Source organism: Thamnophis elegans, chromosome Z (genome assembly GCF_009769535.1).
Source record: "Thamnophis elegans isolate rThaEle1 chromosome Z, rThaEle1.pri, whole genome shotgun sequence".
In the NCBI taxonomy this organism is placed as follows: Eukaryota; Metazoa; Chordata; class Lepidosauria; order Squamata; family Colubridae; genus Thamnophis; species Thamnophis elegans.
This window is the reverse complement of record NC_045558.1, coordinates 61,758,874-61,780,616: the sequence shown is the minus strand read 5'-3', so window position 1 is coordinate 61,780,616 and position 21,743 is coordinate 61,758,874. Positions and strand designations below refer to the sequence as shown.

Genomic DNA, 21,743 nt, shown 5'->3' with positions numbered 1-21,743 from the left:
TGCAATCTACCTTCCCATCTATCCTACATAGTCACTGGCAATTCATGCAGGGATTCAGTAGATTACATCGGAAGTACCCCCCACCTCCAAGCCAATGAGATTGAACCTGGGAAACAGGTCCTCATCAGTCAACAGGAGTGCTGATGAGCCAAGTACTTAGAAGCACAAGCAAATGACAGCTAATGACTTAAAAGTATTCATTAATACACTCCAATCAACATCTAAGATCCACTTACTAGCACACTGTGCTAGAGAGAAGTTCCCTGAAGATGGGCTTCAGCATGAGTTCGAAAGCTTAGAAGACAAAATCTCTGACTGACCCAGATTGGATCCTGCAACATTATCCTGGGGCACGTATATTTGCCTTCATTGTACTAATCATCGCTTAACAATAATTCATTCAGCAACTGTTCAAATTAGGATGGTGCTGAATTAAAGGACTTACAACCAGTATCCAAAGTTACAATCATTGCAGCATACCCCGTAATCACACGAGTGCAATCTGGCCTCTTGGCAATCTGTTCATCTTTACAATGGGATGTCAAGATTCCACAATCATGTGAACCTCAGAAAGTCTATAGTGAAGTTTGCAGGAAAAACATATCACTACTGCAGAAATCCTTCTGGTTCTTGAGATCAGGCTGAAAAAGGTTGTTGAGACCCATTTTGGGACACATCTTTTTCAGCCAGTTTCTTGGAAAGCAGAATGACAGCCTGCTGCTGACTTAAAAAGTCCTTTATGAAAACCAAGCAGGATTTTAGTATGGCTCATTTTCACCATGGCATTTGTAACCTTTTGCATATAGAGGGAACTGGCACCGTCCATGGGAGAAAGGATTTCAGCTTTCTTTCTCTGGCACAGTGTAGCTTCTCTTCTCCATGTGTGAAACAGAACAGCCATGCTGGGTTAAAGAAAGAAAGGTTAGATCTTTGGGATCTGAGTTTTGATTTTCCAGCACAGACTAGGAATTCCCTTGTATTCACAAGGGAATGATGCCCGTCCTCTTTCAGAAGACAGCTCTTTCATTCTAGCCTCTTAATGACCTCTGTGATCACTTAGCAACTGCAACTGGGAAGGTGGAAGTGCAATCACTGAGCAAGCAGTCATAGGGGCACCTCATTTAACAACTGCAACAACGTTTAGGCAAAAGTCAGGCATACTTGGGGTCATATGTGTTTTATCTTTCTGAAACTGGTATTTAATTGCAGCTTTCAGGCTATGTTTATGAAAATGTATTTTTTCTCAGAATCTTATTGTCATTTTTAATAATTTGAACTTTTTCTGATCTGAAATGTTTTAGGCAAAATATTCTTAATTCATAGCAACCCATATCAGTCTTTAGGCCATCAAAATAGTATTTCATTTCAGAAAACATTCTTAACTAATTTGCAACATCTTGGTTTGAACAGCTCAATAATGGTATTTCCTTAAAAAAGCACTTTTAAAAAATGAAGCTTGATTTTATCCACCAAGTTTATCCACCAAGGGAGAAAAAGAGAGAGAAATATGAATCTATATGGAATACAACCAGGAAGTGCTATTACAGAAATTATTTCACTTTTTGACTGTAACATAAAGGCAATACAAGGCACAAAAGCTCTTCTTATCCAGACCTGAGAATTACTGTGGATGTCAAGTTAGACACCCTGGAAGTCTAATCGGAAGAACTAGCAAGCCGTTATACCAAAATAGGATGAGGCATTAAGTGGAAAAATTAAAGGTTTTGGACCTCCAACCATCCCCACTCAGCATCATTACAGAAGTCCTTAACCACAACTGAGTCCAAAATTCCCACTGCTGAGCATGGCAGTTAAGTGAGCTTTGCCCCATTTTACAATCTTTTTTTTTCAAAATTGTTAAGCAAATCACTGAATTTATTAAGTGAATCTGGCTTCTCCCATTGACTTTGCTTGTCAGAAGCAAGATGGGAAGGTTACAAATGATTATCATATGACTGCGGGACAGTATCATAAAGACATAATAAATAAAGTAAGTACATGCTACTAGCCAAGTGCCTGAATTTTGATCATGTGATCATGAAGATACTGCAATGGGATAAAACCAATGATAAATCATTTTTTTTCAGTGCTGTTGTAACTTTGAATGGCCACTAAAAATGGTTGTAAGTCAAAAACTACCTGTCTAAACATTACGAGAGATTTGTTGTTGATTATATTAGGAAATAATGAAAACATAACCCACTTTAATGCTGAAACTGGAAAATAGTTAAGAAAGTCTTCCTGGCATTTTTCTGTACATGCAGGGTTCCTTTTTTTCCAGATCGATCAATTGTTAATCCATTGATTGCCACAGGAATTGACCAACAAGTTTGTCACACAGGCATCCATGTGGCTTTCATGCCTAGGGTGGGACAGACTCAGTCTCCTAGCTTTGAGCTTTTTGCCTTAAACACTACACAAAATTGGCTTTCTCTTTCCACTTCTTAGCAACGGAAAATATCCTGATTAAGTTTTATTTCAGTTAATATATAAACAGAACACACATCAATTCTTTATGGGATATTCTATTCTATAAGTAAGCATTCCTGATTTTGGAATAGTTATTTCTGAAGATTTTTTTAAAAAAATTCCAGAAGAATTTTCTGCACTCATGGTATTTTAAATGAACGAGAAATAGTTATAACTAAAATGTCTGTGCCATCATTAAGTTACTGGCTTGATTTTTATACTGATCTGATTTATTTTAACACAAATAGTGGGCAAATGTATTATCTGCATTTCCATGCCATTCTTTCCAAAATTATTGTGATTATGAATTAGTGTCCCATACTTATGAAATCATATGTGTCAGGGCTGCTTCGTTCAGTAACCAAGAAAAAAACCACTCAACTCCATTTTGCAGAATTAAGAGTACTTTTACTGGTCATGAGTAGATAGTAGCCAGGCAAAGCAAGGTCTGAGGCAAAAGCGCGCATAGGCATAGATATCAATATGGGACCCAACCTCTCCCTGGTAACCTCAGCCCATAGTTCAATCAGTACACCCCACAGGTGTCATGTGGGAGACATCTTCAAAAAGCATCATCAGGCTGGTATGCCGGACAGTTGGCCTTGGCGGCAAATCCTTTATCTGCAGCATGTGCAGTAGATGGTGAGAACACCTCCCTTTTACAGTCACCCCTGTGCTGACACTTCCCCACCCACATACAATGCCCCCCCTCGCCGTTTCAATGGCAGCCGAAAGCAAGCAGCAAAACAGAGGCTGACATCCGGCCCTCCGTCAGGAAAGGAAATCATCCCTGCAGAAAAAGAACAAACACACAAACAACATAAAACAGGAACAAGGAAAGGTGAAAATGTTCACGCCAATCCAGGTCAAGGCTTGTCGGGGTAGGCAGAGTAGAATTTTCGCAAAACTCAAGGAGCCCTCACGTAGGACTTATCGACCCATTCAGCATGAGAGCGTGGAAAATGCTTCCAGAAAACGAGATACTGAATCTGATTTCTATGTTTCCGAGAGTCCAAAATGTCCTTAACCTCAAAATGTTGCTCTCCCTCAATGAGAAGAGGGCCAGGTGGTGCAGGTCGAGGAACTCGCAGAGAGGAAGTGTGTTCTGGCTTCAAAAGGTTGACATGAAACACTGGGTAAACACGGTTAAGGTATTTGGCAGTTCCAGTCACACCGATACAGGGTTAATAATCTTTACAATAGGAAACGGACCGATGTACTTAGGACCCAGTTTCTTAGACTTCTGGGTGGTTTGGAGAAATTTGGTAGACAAAAACATATGATCTCCAACCTTGTATTCCCTTTGCTTAGTCTTCTTCTTGTCAGCCTGTTTCTTGTGTGCTCTATAAGCAGCATCCAATGCCTTGTATGCCAAAGGCCAGATTTTGCGGAGTTGGTCACTCCATTCTGACAGAGACAGGACTTGTGGCTTTTCTCGTGGTACCTCTGGAATAGGTACAAAATCATGGTCAAACACTACTTTAAATGGCGTAAAACCTGTACTGCTGTGCACCGAGTTGTTATAGGCCACTTCAGCATGAGGTAACAACTCAACCCAATTAACTTGCTGATAATAATGAAACACCGGAGGTACTGTTCCAAAACAGAATTAGTCCTTTCACAAGCTCCGTTAGTCTGCAGATGGTGGGCGGAGCTTAGCCCCTGGGCAGAGCCAATCAACTTCAAAAACTCCTTCCAAAATAAGGAGGTGAATTGTACCCCCCTATCAGAGATAATGCGGTCTGGTACACCATGCAGGTAATATAGTAATAAACAATTTAGCTAAGGATTTAGGAACATGGAACAAAATGAACTTGTTTGGAAAACAAGTCTGTAATAACCCAAATCACAGATTTCCTTGACTTTCAAGTAATTCAACAATGAAATTCATAGATATTTATTTCCACGGTGCCTCCAAACGGGCCATGCCCTGGAGCAGGCCCTGGGGTTTCCTTGGTGGGCCCTTCGCAGCAGTACATGTGGGGTAACTGGCAACATAAGACTCAATGTCCTTCTTCAATGACGGCCACCAAAATTGTCTTTTAATGAGATGCAGAGTTTTCACAAATCCAAAATGGCATGCCATGCATGAGTCATGGGCCCGATGTAGAACCAAAGTTCTAATGGCAGCAGGAACATACAATTTAGCTCCTATCCAAGGTAGACCGTCTTTCATGGTATACTCATTGGAATGCTGTTTAAACCACTCATCGGAATCAAGGCCCTCCTTAAGTTTGGAGACAAGGTCCTTTTGTGTCCTCAAAATTAGAGCTGCTCTGGCTTCTAGTGACCACCAGAGCAACAAGATTCTTCGCTGGGATGACTTGGTGAACCACGCTAAGCTTTGAGCTGTTGTATTGAGGGAGTCTGGAAAGAGCATCTGCCATAAAGTTCTTCCCTCCTGGGATATACTTTAAAGTGAAATCAAACCTGTAAAGTGTTGTGCCCATCTCATCTGTTTGGGGGATAATTTTCGGGGAGTTTTTAACGCCTCCAAGTTCTTATGAACAGTCCACACCTCAAAAGGGTGTTTAGCCCCTCCAAGAAATGTCGCCAGGTCATTAAAGCCCACCTGACTGCAAAAGCCTCCTTTTCCCATATAGCCCATCGTCTTTCTGTCTCAGTTAGCTTCCGAGAGGTGTAAGCGCAAGGTTGTAGTTTTCCATCAGCATTTGCTTGTAGTAACACCGCCCCCACTGCAACTTCACTTGCATCTGCCTGGACCACAAATGGTGAATCCATGTCTGAGTGTTTCAACGCTGGTTCAGCTGCAAACAGTCATTTTAGTTTTTCAAATGCGGCTTGACACTCCATAGTCCAATTTAAGGGCTTTCCTGGTCTAGGTTTGGCCTCCCCCTTTGATTTCAGGAGGTTCGTAATAGGGAGGGTGATGCTGGCGAACGAGGGAATAAATTGACGAAAAATTCGCAAATCCCAAAAAACTTTGTAACTGTTTGCGGGAGTGGGGGGGGTGCCCATTCAGTGACTGCTTGGACCTTTGCTTGGTCCATCTCAATGCCATCATGGGAGATGCGATACCCAAGGTAGTCAATTTTCTCTCGATGAAATTCACTCTTAGACAATTTCGCATACAGTTCCGCTGCCCGGAGTTTTTTAAGTACTGAGCGGACAAGTTTTACATGTTCTTCACATGTTTCCATGTAAATAAGGATGTCATCAAAATAGACCATTACGCTTTTGTAGAGGTGATAATGCAAAACGTCATTAATTGCATGAAAACAGCTGGTGCCCCCTGTAGGCCAAATGGCAGTATCTGGAATTGAAAACAGCCAAGAGGACAGTTGAACGCAGTTTTCCACTCATCACCCTCCTTAATTCTGACCCTGTAATAGGCCTCTCAATTTTCATTGGGAATGAAAATTTATTTAGATATGAAAACTATATTAATGATTGTAAAAATTACTATCTGAAATTTTGTTTTGAATATGAATAAGGGTACATCTATGGAATTTGTATGGGATGCAAGCAAAGCGTATATGAGAGGAGTTCTGATGAATTAAATAAAACACATAAATAAGCAAGGGCTAAAACGAACAGAACTGGAAGAGGAAATTAAGAGAAAAGAGCTGGAGTTAACAAGGAAACCAGACGATACAAAGGTTAAGGAAGCTATTAACATATTAAAATCTCAATTTGACATGTTGATCTCTGACCAGGTAGCTACTAATTTATTATATGCAAAACACAATACTTTTTGTAATGCAAACAAACCTGGCAGATGGTTAGCTTATCAGATTAGGAAAAAAAGGAAAACTCGAAATATATCTAAACTGATTTACAGAGGGAAGGAGGTGTTCCAACAGGAAGAGATTCAAAAGGCTTTCTGGGAATTTTTTACAGAACTGTATAAAGGGGATAAAATTATGGTTTAGACATAGACAAATATTTAGACAAGGAGAAAATACCTTCAGTTAGAGAAGAACACAGGCAAAAATTGAATCAACCAATAACCTCGGGGGAAATCCTGCAGGTAATTAAGCAATTAAAGCCAGGGAAAGCACCAGGTACAGATGGCTTGACAGCGGTTTACTACAAAAACTTACAGTTAGAAATGGTAGAACCTCTTAGAGAATTATTTAATATGATTCAAACGGAAGGTAAAGTCCCTCCATCTTGGAAGACAGCGTTTATATCTTTGATACCCAAAGAAGATCAAGATACTACTCAACCCAAAAATTATAGACCCATTTCATTACTGAATGTAGATTATAAAATTTTTACTAAAATATTAGCAAATAGGTTAATGTTGGTCATTCAACAATTGATACATACGGACCAAACAGGTTTTATACAAGGGAGACAGATGAAAAGTAATGTCAGATTAATTATTAATGCATTAGAATATTTGGGAAAGAACAACCAGATCCCTGCTGCGTTTATTTTTGGATGCTGAGAAGGCCTTTGATCGAGTTAACTGGCAATTTCTGCTGAAGATATTGCAAAAAATGCAGATAGGAGATAATTTTTTACAGTCAATTAAAGCAATATACCAACAGCAAACAGCACAAATCATAGTCAATGGAAGTTTAACAGACTCTTTTCAAATTGGAAAAGGTACAAGACAGGGCTGTCCTTTGTCCCCATTATTGTTTATTATAACTTTGGAAGTATTGTTGAATAAAATACGGGGCTTGGATGGTTTAAAAGGGATCAAGATTAGGCAGCAAGAATATAGAGTCCGCGCTTTTGCGGATGATTTGGTCATAATATTGGAACAACCGCAGGAATCCAGTATGGTTTTAATGAATACGATTAATCAATATGGTCAAGTGTCTGGCTTTAAAATAAACTTAGGAAAAACCAAAATATTAGCTATAAATATGAATATTAAACAAAAGGAAGAATTAGGAGTGATGCTAGGATGTGAGGTAGTTAAAAAAGTCAAATATCTTGGAGTTAACATTTTAACTTCAAATGGGAAATTATATAAGCATAATTATGAACCACTTTGGCATAGCATACAGACAGAGATGAAAAAATGGGAGAAATTGCACTTATCTTTGCTGGGCAGGATAGCGGCAGTGAAAATGAACATTTTACCAAAATTTTTATTTCTTTTCCAAATGTTACCTATACTTAAAAAGATGCGAACCTTTTAGAATGGCAGAAGGGTATCAACAAATTTGTGTGGGCAGGAAAGAAGCCGAGGGTAAAGATGAAAATAATGCAAGATGTACGTGAGAGAGGAGGATTGAAACTACCTAATTTAAAACTATTATGATGCAGTGGCATTATCTGTAATTAGTGATTGGATTCATTTAACCAATGATAGAATATTGAACATTGAGGGACACGATCTGGTATTTGGTTGGCATGCTTACCTGTTATTCAAAAAATTGGATAAGAACTTTAAAAGTCATATTTTGAGAAATGCTTTATTGCGGGTTTGGAAGAAATACCAATATAAATTAAATGACAAGATACCCATGTGGGCAATTCCTAGACATGCAATTGAAAATATGAATACAGCACAAAAACAGGATAGATTACTTACAGACAGCTTCTTACCTCGGAAAGGGGGGTATTACAATTAAAATCTTTAGAGGTATTAAAAGAGGAGAAGGTAGTTCAAACATGGTTCCAGTATGGGCAATTACAGGCTAGGTGGAAAATAGATCAAAAATTGGCTTTATTCAAGTTGAGGATAATCTGTTTAAACAAATAAGAGATCAAAGCTTAATGCATATAAAGAGGATATATAATGTATTAATACAGATGGATTCGGAAACAGAATTAGTTAAAGATTGTATGATAAAATGGGCTCAAAATATTGAGGAACCAATAATGTTGGATACATGGGAAAGAATTTGGGTAAGAAATGTGAAATTTACACAAGCTCAAAATCTGAGAGAAAATTTTTACAAGATGTTTTATAGATGGCATTTAGATCCTAAAAAGTTGGCTTCTATGTATCCGAATGTACAGCCTAAATGTTGGAGGTGTGGTTCTCTCGATGCTACATATTATCATATATGGTGGACCTGCCAAAAGGTTAAGGCATTTTGGATAAAAATATGGTGGGTCATGCAAAATGTTTTTAAAAAAGGATAAAGTTTATTCCTCAGTTATTTTTACTAGGTATATGTACTGATTTTACAGTGGTAGAGACCAATTTGATTCTGCACCTGATAACTGCAGCAAGACTGTTGGTGGCGCAATATTGGAAGAAGGAAGACTTGCCTACAATCCAAGAATGGACATTGAAAGTAACAAACTTAGCTGAAATGGCTAAAATATCGGCATATCTCAAAGATCATTCAAATGAGAGATAAACGAGACTGGAAAAAATGGATTGACTATATACAAAATAAATACGGGACTAAGAATTCCAGTTAGCCTATGCTTAAGACCAGAAATGATTTAAACTGTTAAAAGTTAGTTCAGTAAGAAGAAGCTAAGTTCAATCTAGAATGTCATTAATTTCTTTATTTCTTTTTTCTCAATAGATTTTAGACTGTGTTAGTTAAAAATCCATACCGTGTACGGGTTCTGGGAAGTCGGGGGGGAAGGAGGGGGGGATGGGGGGGTGGAGGGAGGGAGGGGTACACACAACAAAAAAAATTGTATTTCAATGTCTTAATGATTGACAAATGATGACATATTTGTGTTTGTTTTTTTTTTAAAGAAAAATAAAAAAGTTCTCTAAAAATAAATAAATAAAAAATAAAAAAATAAATAGACCATTACGCTTTTGTAGAGGTGATAATGCAAAACGTCATTAATTGCATGAAAACAGCTGGTGCCCCCTGTAGGCTAAATGGCAGTATCTGGAATTGAAAACAGCCAAGAGGACAGTTGAACGCAGTTTTCCACTCATCACCCTCCTTAATTCTGACCCTGTAATAGGCCTCTCAGAGGTCTAATTTCATGAAAAATTTTCCTTTACCCAACTGGGCCAGCATGTCCTACATTAACGGTAATGGGTAGAGGTTCTGTATACAGATCACGTTAAGGTTCTTGTAATTAACACATAAGTGAAAGGATCCATCTTTCTTTTCTCTGAACAAAACTGGAGCAGCAACTCGGGGTCTAGCAGGCTCAATGAATCCCCTCTGCAAATTTTTGTCTATAAACTTCCTTAATTCATCCATTTCGCGGGGGGGGGGCATTGAATAAATCTGAGGTTTTGGAAGTTTTACTCTGGGAAGAATATCAATGCTACAATCAGTGGCACGATGTGAGGGTAATTTATCAGATGACGTCTCACTGAAAACATCTTTCAGGTCCCAATATTCCTTTGGGATTTTCTCTTCCCCCTCAATTTTTTCTTGCCTCCTGGCTGCTAAGTTTGTTTGTTTGTTTGTTTGTTATTTATTTATATGCTGCCCTTTTCCCCCGAAGGGGACTCAGGGCGGCTCACAACTCAAACCAGGGAAGGGGGATACAGACAAAAAATTAAAAAAAAATGACACATAACAATGCAAAATTTAAAACACACAACAGTCATACCATTCGAGACAGGGGCAACAGCTCTTTAGCCCCAGGCCTGTCAGAACAGCCAGGTTTTAAGGGCTTTGCGGAAGATCTGGAGGGTGGTGAGGGTTCGAATCTCCACGGGGAGTTCGTTCCAGAGGGTCGGAGCGGCCACAGAGAAGGCTCTCCTCTGGGTAGTCGCCAGTCGACACTGGCTGGCGGATGGAATTTGGAGGAGGCCTAATCTGTGGGATCTAATCGATCTAGTGGAGGTAATTGGCAGCAGGCGGTCTCTCAAGTACCCAGGTCAGTGTTACTCCATTTGGGAGCCTCCCCCTCTCCTTTACTCCGCTTGGGAGCCTCTCCCTCTCCTTCAGTGAGAGTAACAGATCGGATGCGTATCCACCCTTTCCTCCAATTGATGTGTGGATCAATAAGATCAATAATCAAAATAAAGATCAATAAGAGCCAAGGTGGCACAGTGGTTAAATGCAGCACTGCAGGCTACTTCAGCTGACTGCAGTTCTGCAGTTCGGCTGTTCACATCTCACCGGCTCAGGGTTGACTCAGCCTTCCATCCTTCCGAGGTGGGTAAAATGAGGACCCGGATTGTTGTTGGGGGCAATATGCTGACTCTGTAAACCGCTTAGAGAGGCTGAAAGCCCTATGAAGCGGTATTTAAGTCTAAGTGTTATTGCTATTGCTATAATATGCAACCAGGGTAAGCCTAATATAAGAGGCCGATCCATTCCTGGAGCCACAATAAAACTTATTGACTCTTGGTGAGTTCCCATCCACATGTCTATTGGCTCAGTCACAAAATGGGTCGGACTCCCTCCAGCTATCGAGCCGTCCAAAAACCAATTGGGACCTTCGAAGTTTTTAATCTTAGGCCCAATTTTTCCACTACTTCAGGGCTAACGATGCAACGTGTGCAACCCGAATCTAAAAGAGCCAGCAACTTTTCTTGCGCTCCAGTAGAGGGCACTTTAAGTTCCACTAGGATAGTCATGGGCCCCAATCAGGAGCTTACTAGATGATCGTCATCAGTTTCGGTTTCACTTTCCTCCTATGGTGATTCCTCTTCCCCTGGGGCAGGGTGGATTTGCGGATGAGCCTCCATTGCCTTCATGGCGGTCTCCTCCTCCCAGGCAGTTTCTCTGCCCCCCTCTCCCCTCTAATAGAGCGCCTTGGGCTCAGTTTGAGATGAGAAATTTGGGTTTGCTTGCCACTTTTCCTTTCATTTAGAGTTCCTTGGGGGGGTTGGGGGGTGGCCTTCTCTCTCCCACTATCTTTGCTATAATTGTCATGGATTAAATCACTTCCCATCTCCGCAGCCAGTTCATAGCAGAGCTGCAATTTGGGGGGGGGGACCCTGTTTACCTAGTTCTTGTTTCCCTGGTTAAGGGATTGTTGGCTTTTGTTTGTTGCTCTGTGAGCGTATCATCAAAGTATTTACTCAGAGCAGCCATAAATCTTTTATAGTCTCTTCGGGGGGGGGGGGGGTGTAGCATCATGCGGGGCCTCCATCCCAATGGCTGCCTTACTTCCCAAAGCCATAGTCATTTTTCTTACCTTGGCTTCTTCAATAAAAAATACGTCTCCGAACTGTTGCATGTAATTCCACAGCTGCCTGAGGGAGAACCATAAGTCTTTTAATTGTCCCTCGGTTTTCACACTCTGAGGGAGGTTTTAGCCATCCGGCCTCTGCGAGGGCCCCTCCTCCTCTTGGAATTTTTTGGCTGTTGTCAGTGGGGTCATAACTAAATCATTTCAATCAGTTCCTTCAGCCCCCTCCCCCCCCGGCTTCCCTCAGGCAGAGCAATCTTTCTACAGACTTCTCCTCTGTTCATGGAGATCTGTTTCTTTTCCAGGGTCATGACTTGAATGTTTCTTTTTCTAAGCCTCTGCAAATGGTTCATGAGGCTTTCCTCATTCTCCCCTGGTCGCCGCCTTGCTGGGACATGTTCCAGGGTGTGTTGTAGGAATTGGGTGCACTCCCCTCGGAAGTTATCAGCTCCGCGGTATCTGTGACCTTGCTTAATGTCAGGGACTGCTTCGCTCAGTAACCAAGAAGAACCACTCAACTCCATTTTGCAGAATCAAGAGTACTTTTATGGTCATGAGTAGATAGTAGCCAGGCAAAGCAAGGTCTGAGGCAAAAGCGCGCGTAAGTATAGATATCAATATGGGACCCAACCCCCTCCCCCCTGGAACCTTAGTCCATAGTCCAATCAGTACACCCCACAGGTGTCATGTGGGAGGACATCTTCAAAAAGCATCATCAGGCTGGTATGTGGACAGTTGGCCTTGGCGGCAATCCTTTATCTGCAGCTATGCGCAGTAGATAGTGAGAACACCTCCATTTTACAGTCAATCCTGTTCTGACACTTCCCCACCCACATACAATGCCCCCCCTCGCCGTTGCAATGGCAGCCGAAAGCAGCAGCAAACCAGAGGCTGACATCATGGTTGTCTTAAGCATGGGTCACTGATTCATAATCACAATATTTTGGAACAGAGTGGTACAGAAATGCTGTTTAATACCTATGCCCCTATTTTGTGTCATAAATCAATAATCAAAGAAACTGAGTTAATTAGAAATATGTTAATACTCAGGCCATCTTAATAAGAACCAGTCTAGGTTTCTGCACACTACCCACATATTAATTTTTAGTAAGAAATATTCTTTAATGGATTTTTTTACAAAACCAGTATGCTGTACAAGATGTTTGACTTTTAGATGAGTAGCTGCTGGACACCAATATTTGTATACATTATATATAAATAATCTGTGCATAACAATGTATTTCATAAAGGCATTAGTAGAAATATTGAAAATTTAAATAATACCAAATGCTATTTTTTCTAGTTTATATTAATCTACCCTAGATTTTCAGTGAGAAACATTATAATTTAAATATAATCTTCAAATTGTCTCTAGAATACTATTGTTGTTATAATTATTTAGTGTATAATGAGAACATGAAAGAAATGTATATACATACTATACATTTACAGGAACATTATACTTGGCTCCTTGTTAAATTCATCATCCGGAAAACTTAACACTTGCCAAATTAGTGACAATTCAAGAATTTTATTGGAAGTAACAATTTCAAAAACAGATTTAATTTCTACTTCATTAAATATACTTCATATAATTCTAGAAACTACATCTTTTTTGAATGCTTTCAAACAAGATAAGCGCGTAATAGAACAACAATCTAAAATTTCACCGAACAACCATTAAAGATAAAGAAAATTTGCCCAGATGGCGAAACACCTATACATAAATATCATAAAGAAATCTACAATCGCATAAACTTCCTGGTCAGTTTTCTCTATTACTGTAGTATAAGAGGGCCACTCAGTTCTCTATTTCATCTTTACGTCTTTTGGTGAACTCATACATCCTTCAACCAACTTATGCACATAATCCAACTGTGAAGAATTAAGAATGAACTGGTTCCCAGAATGCCCACTATTGGGTGCGGGGCGAGGCTGTACCCAAGTATTAGTCACAAATAAATCCAGGAGGAAGAAAAGGTAACCTAGAAGAACGGGGCGCATCACTTTGCCCGCATCTGCTTCTACTGCCCTAAGGATCGCCAAAGCACCAGGAATGAGTTCGTCTCTTCTATTCAAAGATGCCCAACGAAGACGCTCAAGGATAGCAGTAGAGCGTCGGGTCCTTTATATTAACTCTCAGCTACTAATCCACACTCAACTAACACAAAACCGATGTAATTCGCGTTGTCGTTTTTCTTTTTAAAGGCAAATAGGAGTGCTGTTTGGAAAGCATCCAAGCCGTCGCCTCTACATTCATCCACCCATTGGTAGCGTGATGGCCAGTTGTCGCCGCCACAGCATGGCGCCCGCCTCCGCTCGGGGGCTGGCTCGGTTTACTTGCTCGCAACTCAGCAGGCAAGGCCCACGCGCAGCCTCACTGCGGGCCCGCCTGCGTGCCCTCCTCCCACCCCCCCACCCCCGTCTTCCGTGCGCCTCACCTCAGGAGGGTCTCCAGCGAGTTCTCGTGTTTGTCGAGCGAGCGCCCGAGCGCGCTCTTGCGCAGCTTACTGAGTTCTTCGGCGGCTCGGCAATGTTCGGCCTGAGATTCTCACACCCGGTAGGTCTGTTGTATGAACTTGCAAAGAGGCTTTGCCAATCTACCTCCGAGGTTTTCTTTAGTTGCACGGTAATAAACGACGCCATCTTCTTCGTTCCTTTCTCGTCACGTCTCGTTCCCACCCACTACTCACTAATTTTCTACCTCGACACGACGCTACACCAGATACTGCCTAACCGTTGTCCGCAACTCACTTCCTGATTCTACGTAAAAGTTCCAAGTCTCTATGGTACTTTCGGATCATTTACGTCATGTCCACGCGCCCGCAGTCGCAGTGACCTGGCTCCGCCTATTCCAAAGGATTTTAACATAGTTCCACCCAATTTTCTTTACTTATTTCTCTGGTTCTGCCCAGTATTTCGAAATGTTAAATTTGTGAAACTTCCTGGTGCTTATAAGTACAAGGAGGTGGAGGAGCAAGTTAAGGAAAGATGGTTTCTCTTGCAAATAATGCTGTATTATAATCATATAATCTGTAAATCCGAGGAAAGTTTCCGATGCAACAAAAGCAACCGCATATTGTCTTATCTTAAAAGATAAGATAAACTACTATATTACATCTGTTAATCTGGGAAGAAATCTTGTGGATGGGGCTTTGGAATGACTACAGAAAGGATTGTACAACTTTTTTGTTGTAACTGGCATGTTCATTTTTTCCAATGTACATGTTCGATGAAATGGTTTCTATATATATAACTATAGTTTGCCATTATAGTTTGTACCTTGAGGTTCTTGGTATTATTTTAATTAATTTTTTATTTATTTTTGTTACATAATAAAAATTCTTTTGTGAACAGAGTGTCCCTTTAATTTCTCCTTTAACATTCTCACCAAAAAACATAATTCATTTTACATTATATTCCCATTATTTCCAATTTTAGCGTATTACTTTTCTTCTCCTATTTTCCAATTTCTAGTTTTTAACATGTACAAACAATATAGTTTTTCTTTCTCTTTAAAAATAAACAATTTATCATTTCTTTACATCTATTTTCCATTAACAATATGAATCTTCAAATTTCAAATTTTATATTGTTTTCCATTAACAATATGAATCTTTAAATTTCAAGTTTCATATAATCAACATAACAATTTTTATCAGCTTTAAGGTCTTAATATAATTCCCATAGATTCTAATTAAAACATATTTTTACCTTGATAACAATCTCTTTCTACTGAATCATAACATTCTACTATTCTCCTATTTCTAAATTTTCTTTTCTCTTTTTCTTTTTATGTGTCATATATCTTTTCATCTGTATCTTCCCTATCACTTATTGATAGATTTTTTTGAGTATCTTTCCCCCAAGTTTCTCTTTCCATCTCCCTTTATTTCTCTCTTTATTTTTGGCTACTTTCTTTTTCAGATGCCCTCTTCTCTTTTTGTGCCTTTACCATATTGAGTTTTATTTTCCATTTCTATCTTGTTAATTCCTTGTTCATTTATGTTGATTGTCTATTCTCCTCCTGTCTCCCACTTTCAACAATTTTTCTGGTTCCTTTTCTACCTCTTTGTTACCTTTTAATGTTGCTTGTGCACTTTTTAGCATTTCCAAACAACTCCTCTAACATCTCACCCTCCATGATCAAATTTAATACACTTTTAATATTTTTATATTTTACCACAATTAATTTAGTCCTCCTTAGTTCTTCTCTTTGATATCAGATCCCAAGATAATCCAATCCTTTCCAAAGTTCTATATTTTCTTCCGTGTAAACAAAATAGTCAGGTAAAAAGACAGACCACACCCTTCTTCTATTCCTTTGTTCCAAGATGATATTAGGTATCCTCTTTCCAGTAGGTGGCTTTTGTTGTTTCTTTATGTAATCAAATCACTAATTTGTCAAATCTTGTCGATAGTCGAACCAAAAGTTCAAAGTACATATTCCAATTTTCCTGATCTCCCCCCACCTTTTTTTTTTAGCTTTAGGTTTTTCCAATTCCAAATTTATTAACAAAGTTGTTCTTGGTCTCAGTACTCTCTCACCGTTAGCTTTCCCCTCCTTCTTTCTGTCCTCCATATTCCGAGTGATGTTTTAGACGCTAGCTTAGCTCCGGAAAATTTTTAAGCTCCAAAATTTGTTTCTCTTACTCTTACATTGGCCAATCTTCCTTCGTATCAAACACTCCATCCGTTTTCTCCACACCTACACAAATCTTGTTCCAGATGCCCATCTCCAGAGCAGTCATATGTATACGGCTGCAACCCCCGCTGCCAATCTCCAGAGAGCTTTGAATTGGACCTGCTGGGGAACTTGCCTCTCGATGGTTTGCTAGCTGGATTTTCCTGGAGCTCGCCGGAGCTCGCTATTTCCCCAGTGTCAGCATTTCTTCATTCAGTAATCAGGAAAGAAACTACTGGATGTTGAAATCAAGTGTACTTTTACTAATTATAAATGAACAGTTGCAAAGCTAAGCTAAGTCTGGTTAATTAGGCACAAAAGCGAATAATATATTGTATAATTCATTCCCCTCCCCTTGGCATCCCCGTGCACAGTCCAATCATAATTCTCCCAAATGTCAGGTGTGAGATAACTTCGAAAGGCATCACCAGGATGGAATGCTGGACTGTTGGCCTTGGCGGGAAACACTCCTCCTCGACATGCGCAGTAAGGTGGTCAGTTCAGTGTCTAGAAACTTCCTCCAGCACAACAATGATTCCGCTCCCAAATACCATGCCCCCCTCCCAGGGGTGGGTTTCAAAAATTGTTCGAACCACCTCTGTGGGCGTGGCCTCCTTTGTGGGAGTGGCTTGCAGCCCATGTGACCGGATGGGAGTGGCTTGCCACCCATGTGACCGGATGGGAGTGGCTTGCCGCCCATGTGACCGGATGGGAGTGGCTTGCCGCCCATGTGGCCGGATGGGAGTGGCTTGCCGCCCATGTGACCGGATGGGAGTGTCCAAGACGATGTCACTGAATTCTTTCCCCCAACTACAATATGATTAAAATAAGTACAAAAACAATAAAAGAGCTACTTACAGATGGAAGATGCCTGTTCTTGCCAGTCTTCAGAATCACGGACTCCAATGAATGGGCTGCACAAAGAGAAGACACAGAAAGCAAGACTTAATTGCATGCACTGCATTGGGATGAAACCAGCACACAAAATAATAGAAAAGGAAATTACTCTCCTTTTTTGCGTCTTCTGCACCACCACCTCACCATCTTGCTCCAAAAACCTGCACAAAGGACAGACACAGAAAGAAACGCCTTAATTGCATGCACTGCATTGGGATGAAACCAGCACACAAAATAATAGAAAAGGAAAATTACTCTCCTTTTTTGCGTCTTCTGCACCACCACCTCACCATCATGCTCCAAAAACCTGCACAAAGGACAGACACAGAAAGCAAGACTTTAATTGCATGCACTGCATTGGGATGAAACCAGCACACAAAATAATAGAAAAGGAAAATTACTCTCCTTTTTTGCGTCTTCTGCACCACCACCTCACCATCTTGCTCCAAAAACCTGCACAAAGGACAGACACAGAAAGCAAGACTTTAATTGCATGCACTGCATTGGGATGAAACCAGCACACAAAATAATAGAAAAGGAAAATTACTCTCCTTTTTTGCGTCTTCTGCACCACCACCTCACCATCTTGCTCCAAAAACCTGCACAAAGGACAGACACAGAAAGAAACGCCTTAATTGCTGGCACTTCACTATCTCAAGGAGGAAGACAACACAGAGCACACCACACCCAGCAATAAAGACAGGTACTTACAGGGGAAGCATCTCTGGCTTGCCGGTCTTCTGCACACCACCGTATTACATCTAGGCTGATTGGCTTGCTTGGCTCCAAATACCTGCACAAAGGACAGACACGGAAAGAAACGCCTTGATTGCTGGCACTTACACCTTACATAAGAATAACACAATGAAAGAGATACACTCAAGTACTTACTTGTCTTACTGCTTTTCTGGTTGTTGATATCTCCATACTGTTCTTAGGCTTCCCGATTCCTCTGTTGCAGCTTTCTTCTTCTTTACGCGTGGATCATCAGCCGTGTGGTGGTGCGCTCTGAGCCAAACTTTCACTGTAGGAATTGGGTCCCATCTCTCAACAGGTATGCCAACAACACTTATCACCATCTGGTTACTGATGTTTGGAATGGTTAGGCTTGTTCTTTGCTGTGAACATATGAGGTTCATTTTTGAGAACCCCCTTTCCGCCTCTGCTGAACTCACAGCAATTGTCCTGACAATGTCTCTAGCTCTTCTGACAGTGTCAGGAATTTTGTAGTTCTTTGGATTTTTCAGCACATTTTCCAAAAAATCCCTGTAGTCGTTCAAATCAATTTCATAATTAAAAACGCGGCGAAATTCAACCAATGCTTCCTCTCCATCAGCCCATGGAACGACTACATCTTTCATGTCCCAGCTATCTGGCTCCAAATAGGTGATAAAGTGTAACTTTGTGCTGCTGGCAATAGGCTACCTGTTCTTAGATGGTCGCAATCCATCAGCCTTTTCTTTAAGTTGGTGATAATGCTTTCCAAAAGTTTTTCACGGGGAAGGGCAACAAACCGTTGATTTGGAGCTAAATTCATGTTTTGGTAGGCTTGTGTTTCTAACAATTTCTCAAGTTCATTCTCATATTCGCCCTTTCTCTGTAGTAGCACTTCAACACCACCGATTGTTCGCAACACTAGCTTTTCGGCCACGATGATGTTTGTCACTCTCTCCTGTAGGGAATCTGACAGGGCAGCAATCTGAAGTAGGATGTCAATCATCAGGGCCAAATCCTGCAAAAAATTTAAATTTTGAAAGCGGGAAGCCATGCCTGGGAACCTTTCGTTGCCTTGAAAAAGTGATATAGCGCTGGATAAGCACGCCACACAGCCATGGTTGCCCTTAAACTACAGGCAGCCCATCTTGGTCCCAAAACTCTGCCAATCTTCACTATTTCGATGCCCAATTGTGCAGAAATTTGGAATAGGTCCCTCTGGCTCTTGCAGGATTTGTGGAAGATGGTGTGCACTTTATCTAGGAAGATCTTGAAGTGGTTGACCTGCTTCACTTCTCTTATTGCATCATCCAGCACAAGTTGCAGGCGGTGGTTCAAGCAGTGCCAGATGATGATCCTTGGAAATTCTTGAGTTATTCTGGCGCTGACTCCAGATTTTCTTCCAAGCATAACGTTGGCGCCATCGGAGCAGAAAGCGATTAAGTTCTTCCATAGATATTCGGTGGTGAATCCAACTTTGTGCAAGCTTTCCATTGCTGTGGAATATATGGTCTCCGCATCTTGTCTCTCTAATTCCAGAAGGTCAACAAAGATGGTTGCTGGGCATTCTGGATCCTCAACTCTAACAAAAACTATCAGCACTGCTGTCATTGAAAGTGTTGAGGCTTCATCAATTATTAGGCACACCTTTCGATTATTTGCAATAATCGTTGAAAACACGGTGGTCTTGATCTGTTTCGCAATGAACTCAACAATTTTTACTGCAGTTCTTCGTGAATGCAAGCCAACTCCAACATCCACTCCAAGCGTATTCAGCAAATTTACTTGCGCTTCGATGTCTGAGAATGGCTGACATCTCTGTGCCAGATCGTAAACGGTGGAAAATATTGTGCAGGTACTGGATAAATGTTTCTCAGTTGACTTATCCAGGGATTTGGTGAAAGCTTCCTGCTCCTGTTGCTTACTGGTCTCCACGCAATAAGGTGTGCCTTTGACTGAAAATGTTCCCTTAATTTTTTTTCTCAGCGATGCTTGTTGTACATCCTTGCTTTTCCCTGATGTTGACACCTGGAAATGTTTCCACTCTTTGGAAACATGAATACCTTTCTCCAACGCGAACATGGGTTTTGCACAGTATGCACAACCCAGCTTCATGTTGGATACTTCCAGTCCATCAAACCTCTCCTTGAAGTGTGTGTATTGCTGCAAATTCCAGCAGTCAGGAAGTTGTGGAACTGCAGTGGAGTCGATGGACTGGCTGCTTTCTCCGATCTCAACTGGTGGTAGTGGTTGTGCTGGCGGTGCTGGTGCGGCTGGCGGTGCTGGTGCAGCTGGTGCAGCTGGTGGTGCTGGTGTAGCTGGTGGTGCTGGCGGTGCTGGTTCGGCTGGTGGTGCTGGTGCAGCTGGTGGTGCTGGTGCGGCTGGCGGTGCTGGTGCAGCTGGTGGTGCTGGCGGTGCTGGTGCAGCTGGTGGTGCTGGTGCGGCTGGCGGTGCTGGTGACTGCTTTGGATCAGCTGATTCATCAACTCTTGGCTTTTTGCAGAAGAAAGCGGTCAAACTCTGTTGCCTCTTCTTCATTGTGCTAAGTAGATCTAACTGCTGCCAAAGAAATAAAACAATATTGGACTCAATTGTGGTTGTAAGTTGAGGACTCTGTAGGTAACAAGAAGGGACCTCTGCTTTCAACCAACAATGTACAGTCTTTTCAGGAAGGATGAGAAACAGGAAAGATATAAACAAACAGGAAAGATATAGTCTTTCATCCAAGAAGATAGTTCAAGAATGAATGTCATATTCCCAGAGCAATACAGATTTCCTTTTTCTGAAATTTAGTTCTCAGTTCCAAAAGACAGGAATATATGAATGCATATGAAATTATGAATTAGTACTTAGGTCGGTCCAAGAAGCTATTCAGAAGTTAGTGGTTAGAAGAGCAATCGTAAAGGTAGATTACGTGGGATGTGTTTGCACAACAGTGGAAAAACAGAGATATGTAAATGAATAAATATTACAATGTGCAGGAATAAATAAATTGACAATTAAAATCAAGAAGGCTTTGAATACTTTTTCACGTGGGATTGGTTTTAGCTATTGCCAACTAACGGAAACAGGAATTAGAAAGCCAAAAGTATGAAAGAAAAGACCAATTATGTAAAGAAAGGTCCCTAAAATGTATAAGGAAATATTACTAGATAATTATTAATGCGTAGATAACTGCGGGACATTACACACACACACACACACAAACTATGATGGAAAACACAAAAAAATAAGAACCCCCCCCCCCAAAAGACTGCAAATGAAACCAGGTTTTTTTTCCCTAAGCCTAAGGACAGGAAAGACAAAGCCACTGGAATAAAAACCATCAAGGCATTGCGGGCAATTTAAAGGACAGGCATTCACAGAACCATCAACCACCTCAGAATTACCTAAACAATGAGGGTAAAACCCACTAAATCTGATTTTCTAGGATACATACACTTAGCGACCATTTTTCACACTTAGCGACCATTTTCACACTTAGCGACCGTTGCAGCATTCTCATGGCCACGCGATCAAAATTTTGATGCTTGGCAACAGATTCGTATCTATGCTGGTTTCAGTGTCCTGGGGTCCTGTAATTGCCTTTTGTGACCTTTTGACAAAGTCAAATGGGGAAACCAGATTCACTTACTTATGTTAGTAACTTGTCAGCTGCAGTTATTCACTTAAGAACTGTGGCCAGAAAGGTGGTATAGTGACCAAAGTTACAATGGCATTGAAAACAGTGACTGATGACCATTTTTCACACTTAGCGACCATTTTCACACTTAGCGACCGTTGCAGCATTCTCATGGCCACGCGATCAAAATTTTGATGTTAGATCCCAAGGTTTCAGTAAAACTATTCAATCATAATTAGTTTCATGCATTAGGATTATTTCAAAGCACAAGCAATAATTCATATTTCATTTCAAACTATGCCAACACACAATAACATAAATGAAACCATTACTAATATTCCACACACAATAAGT

General features: G+C 40.8%; 1 protein-coding gene across 1 annotated transcript in view; it reads right to left on the bottom strand.

Annotated features, from left to right (window-relative positions):
- The window catches only part of PDCD6IP (programmed cell death 6 interacting protein), a 79,385-nt gene extending 65,114 nt beyond the window's left edge, over positions 1 to 14,271 (bottom strand). Inside the window, exon 1 of the mRNA XM_032234698.1 lies at positions 13,914 to 14,271. The gene's annotated coding sequence lies outside the window, so the exon portion shown is untranslated. The remainder of the gene's footprint in view (positions 1 to 13,913) is intronic.
- Between the last annotated feature and the right edge of the window lie 7,472 nt (positions 14,272 to 21,743).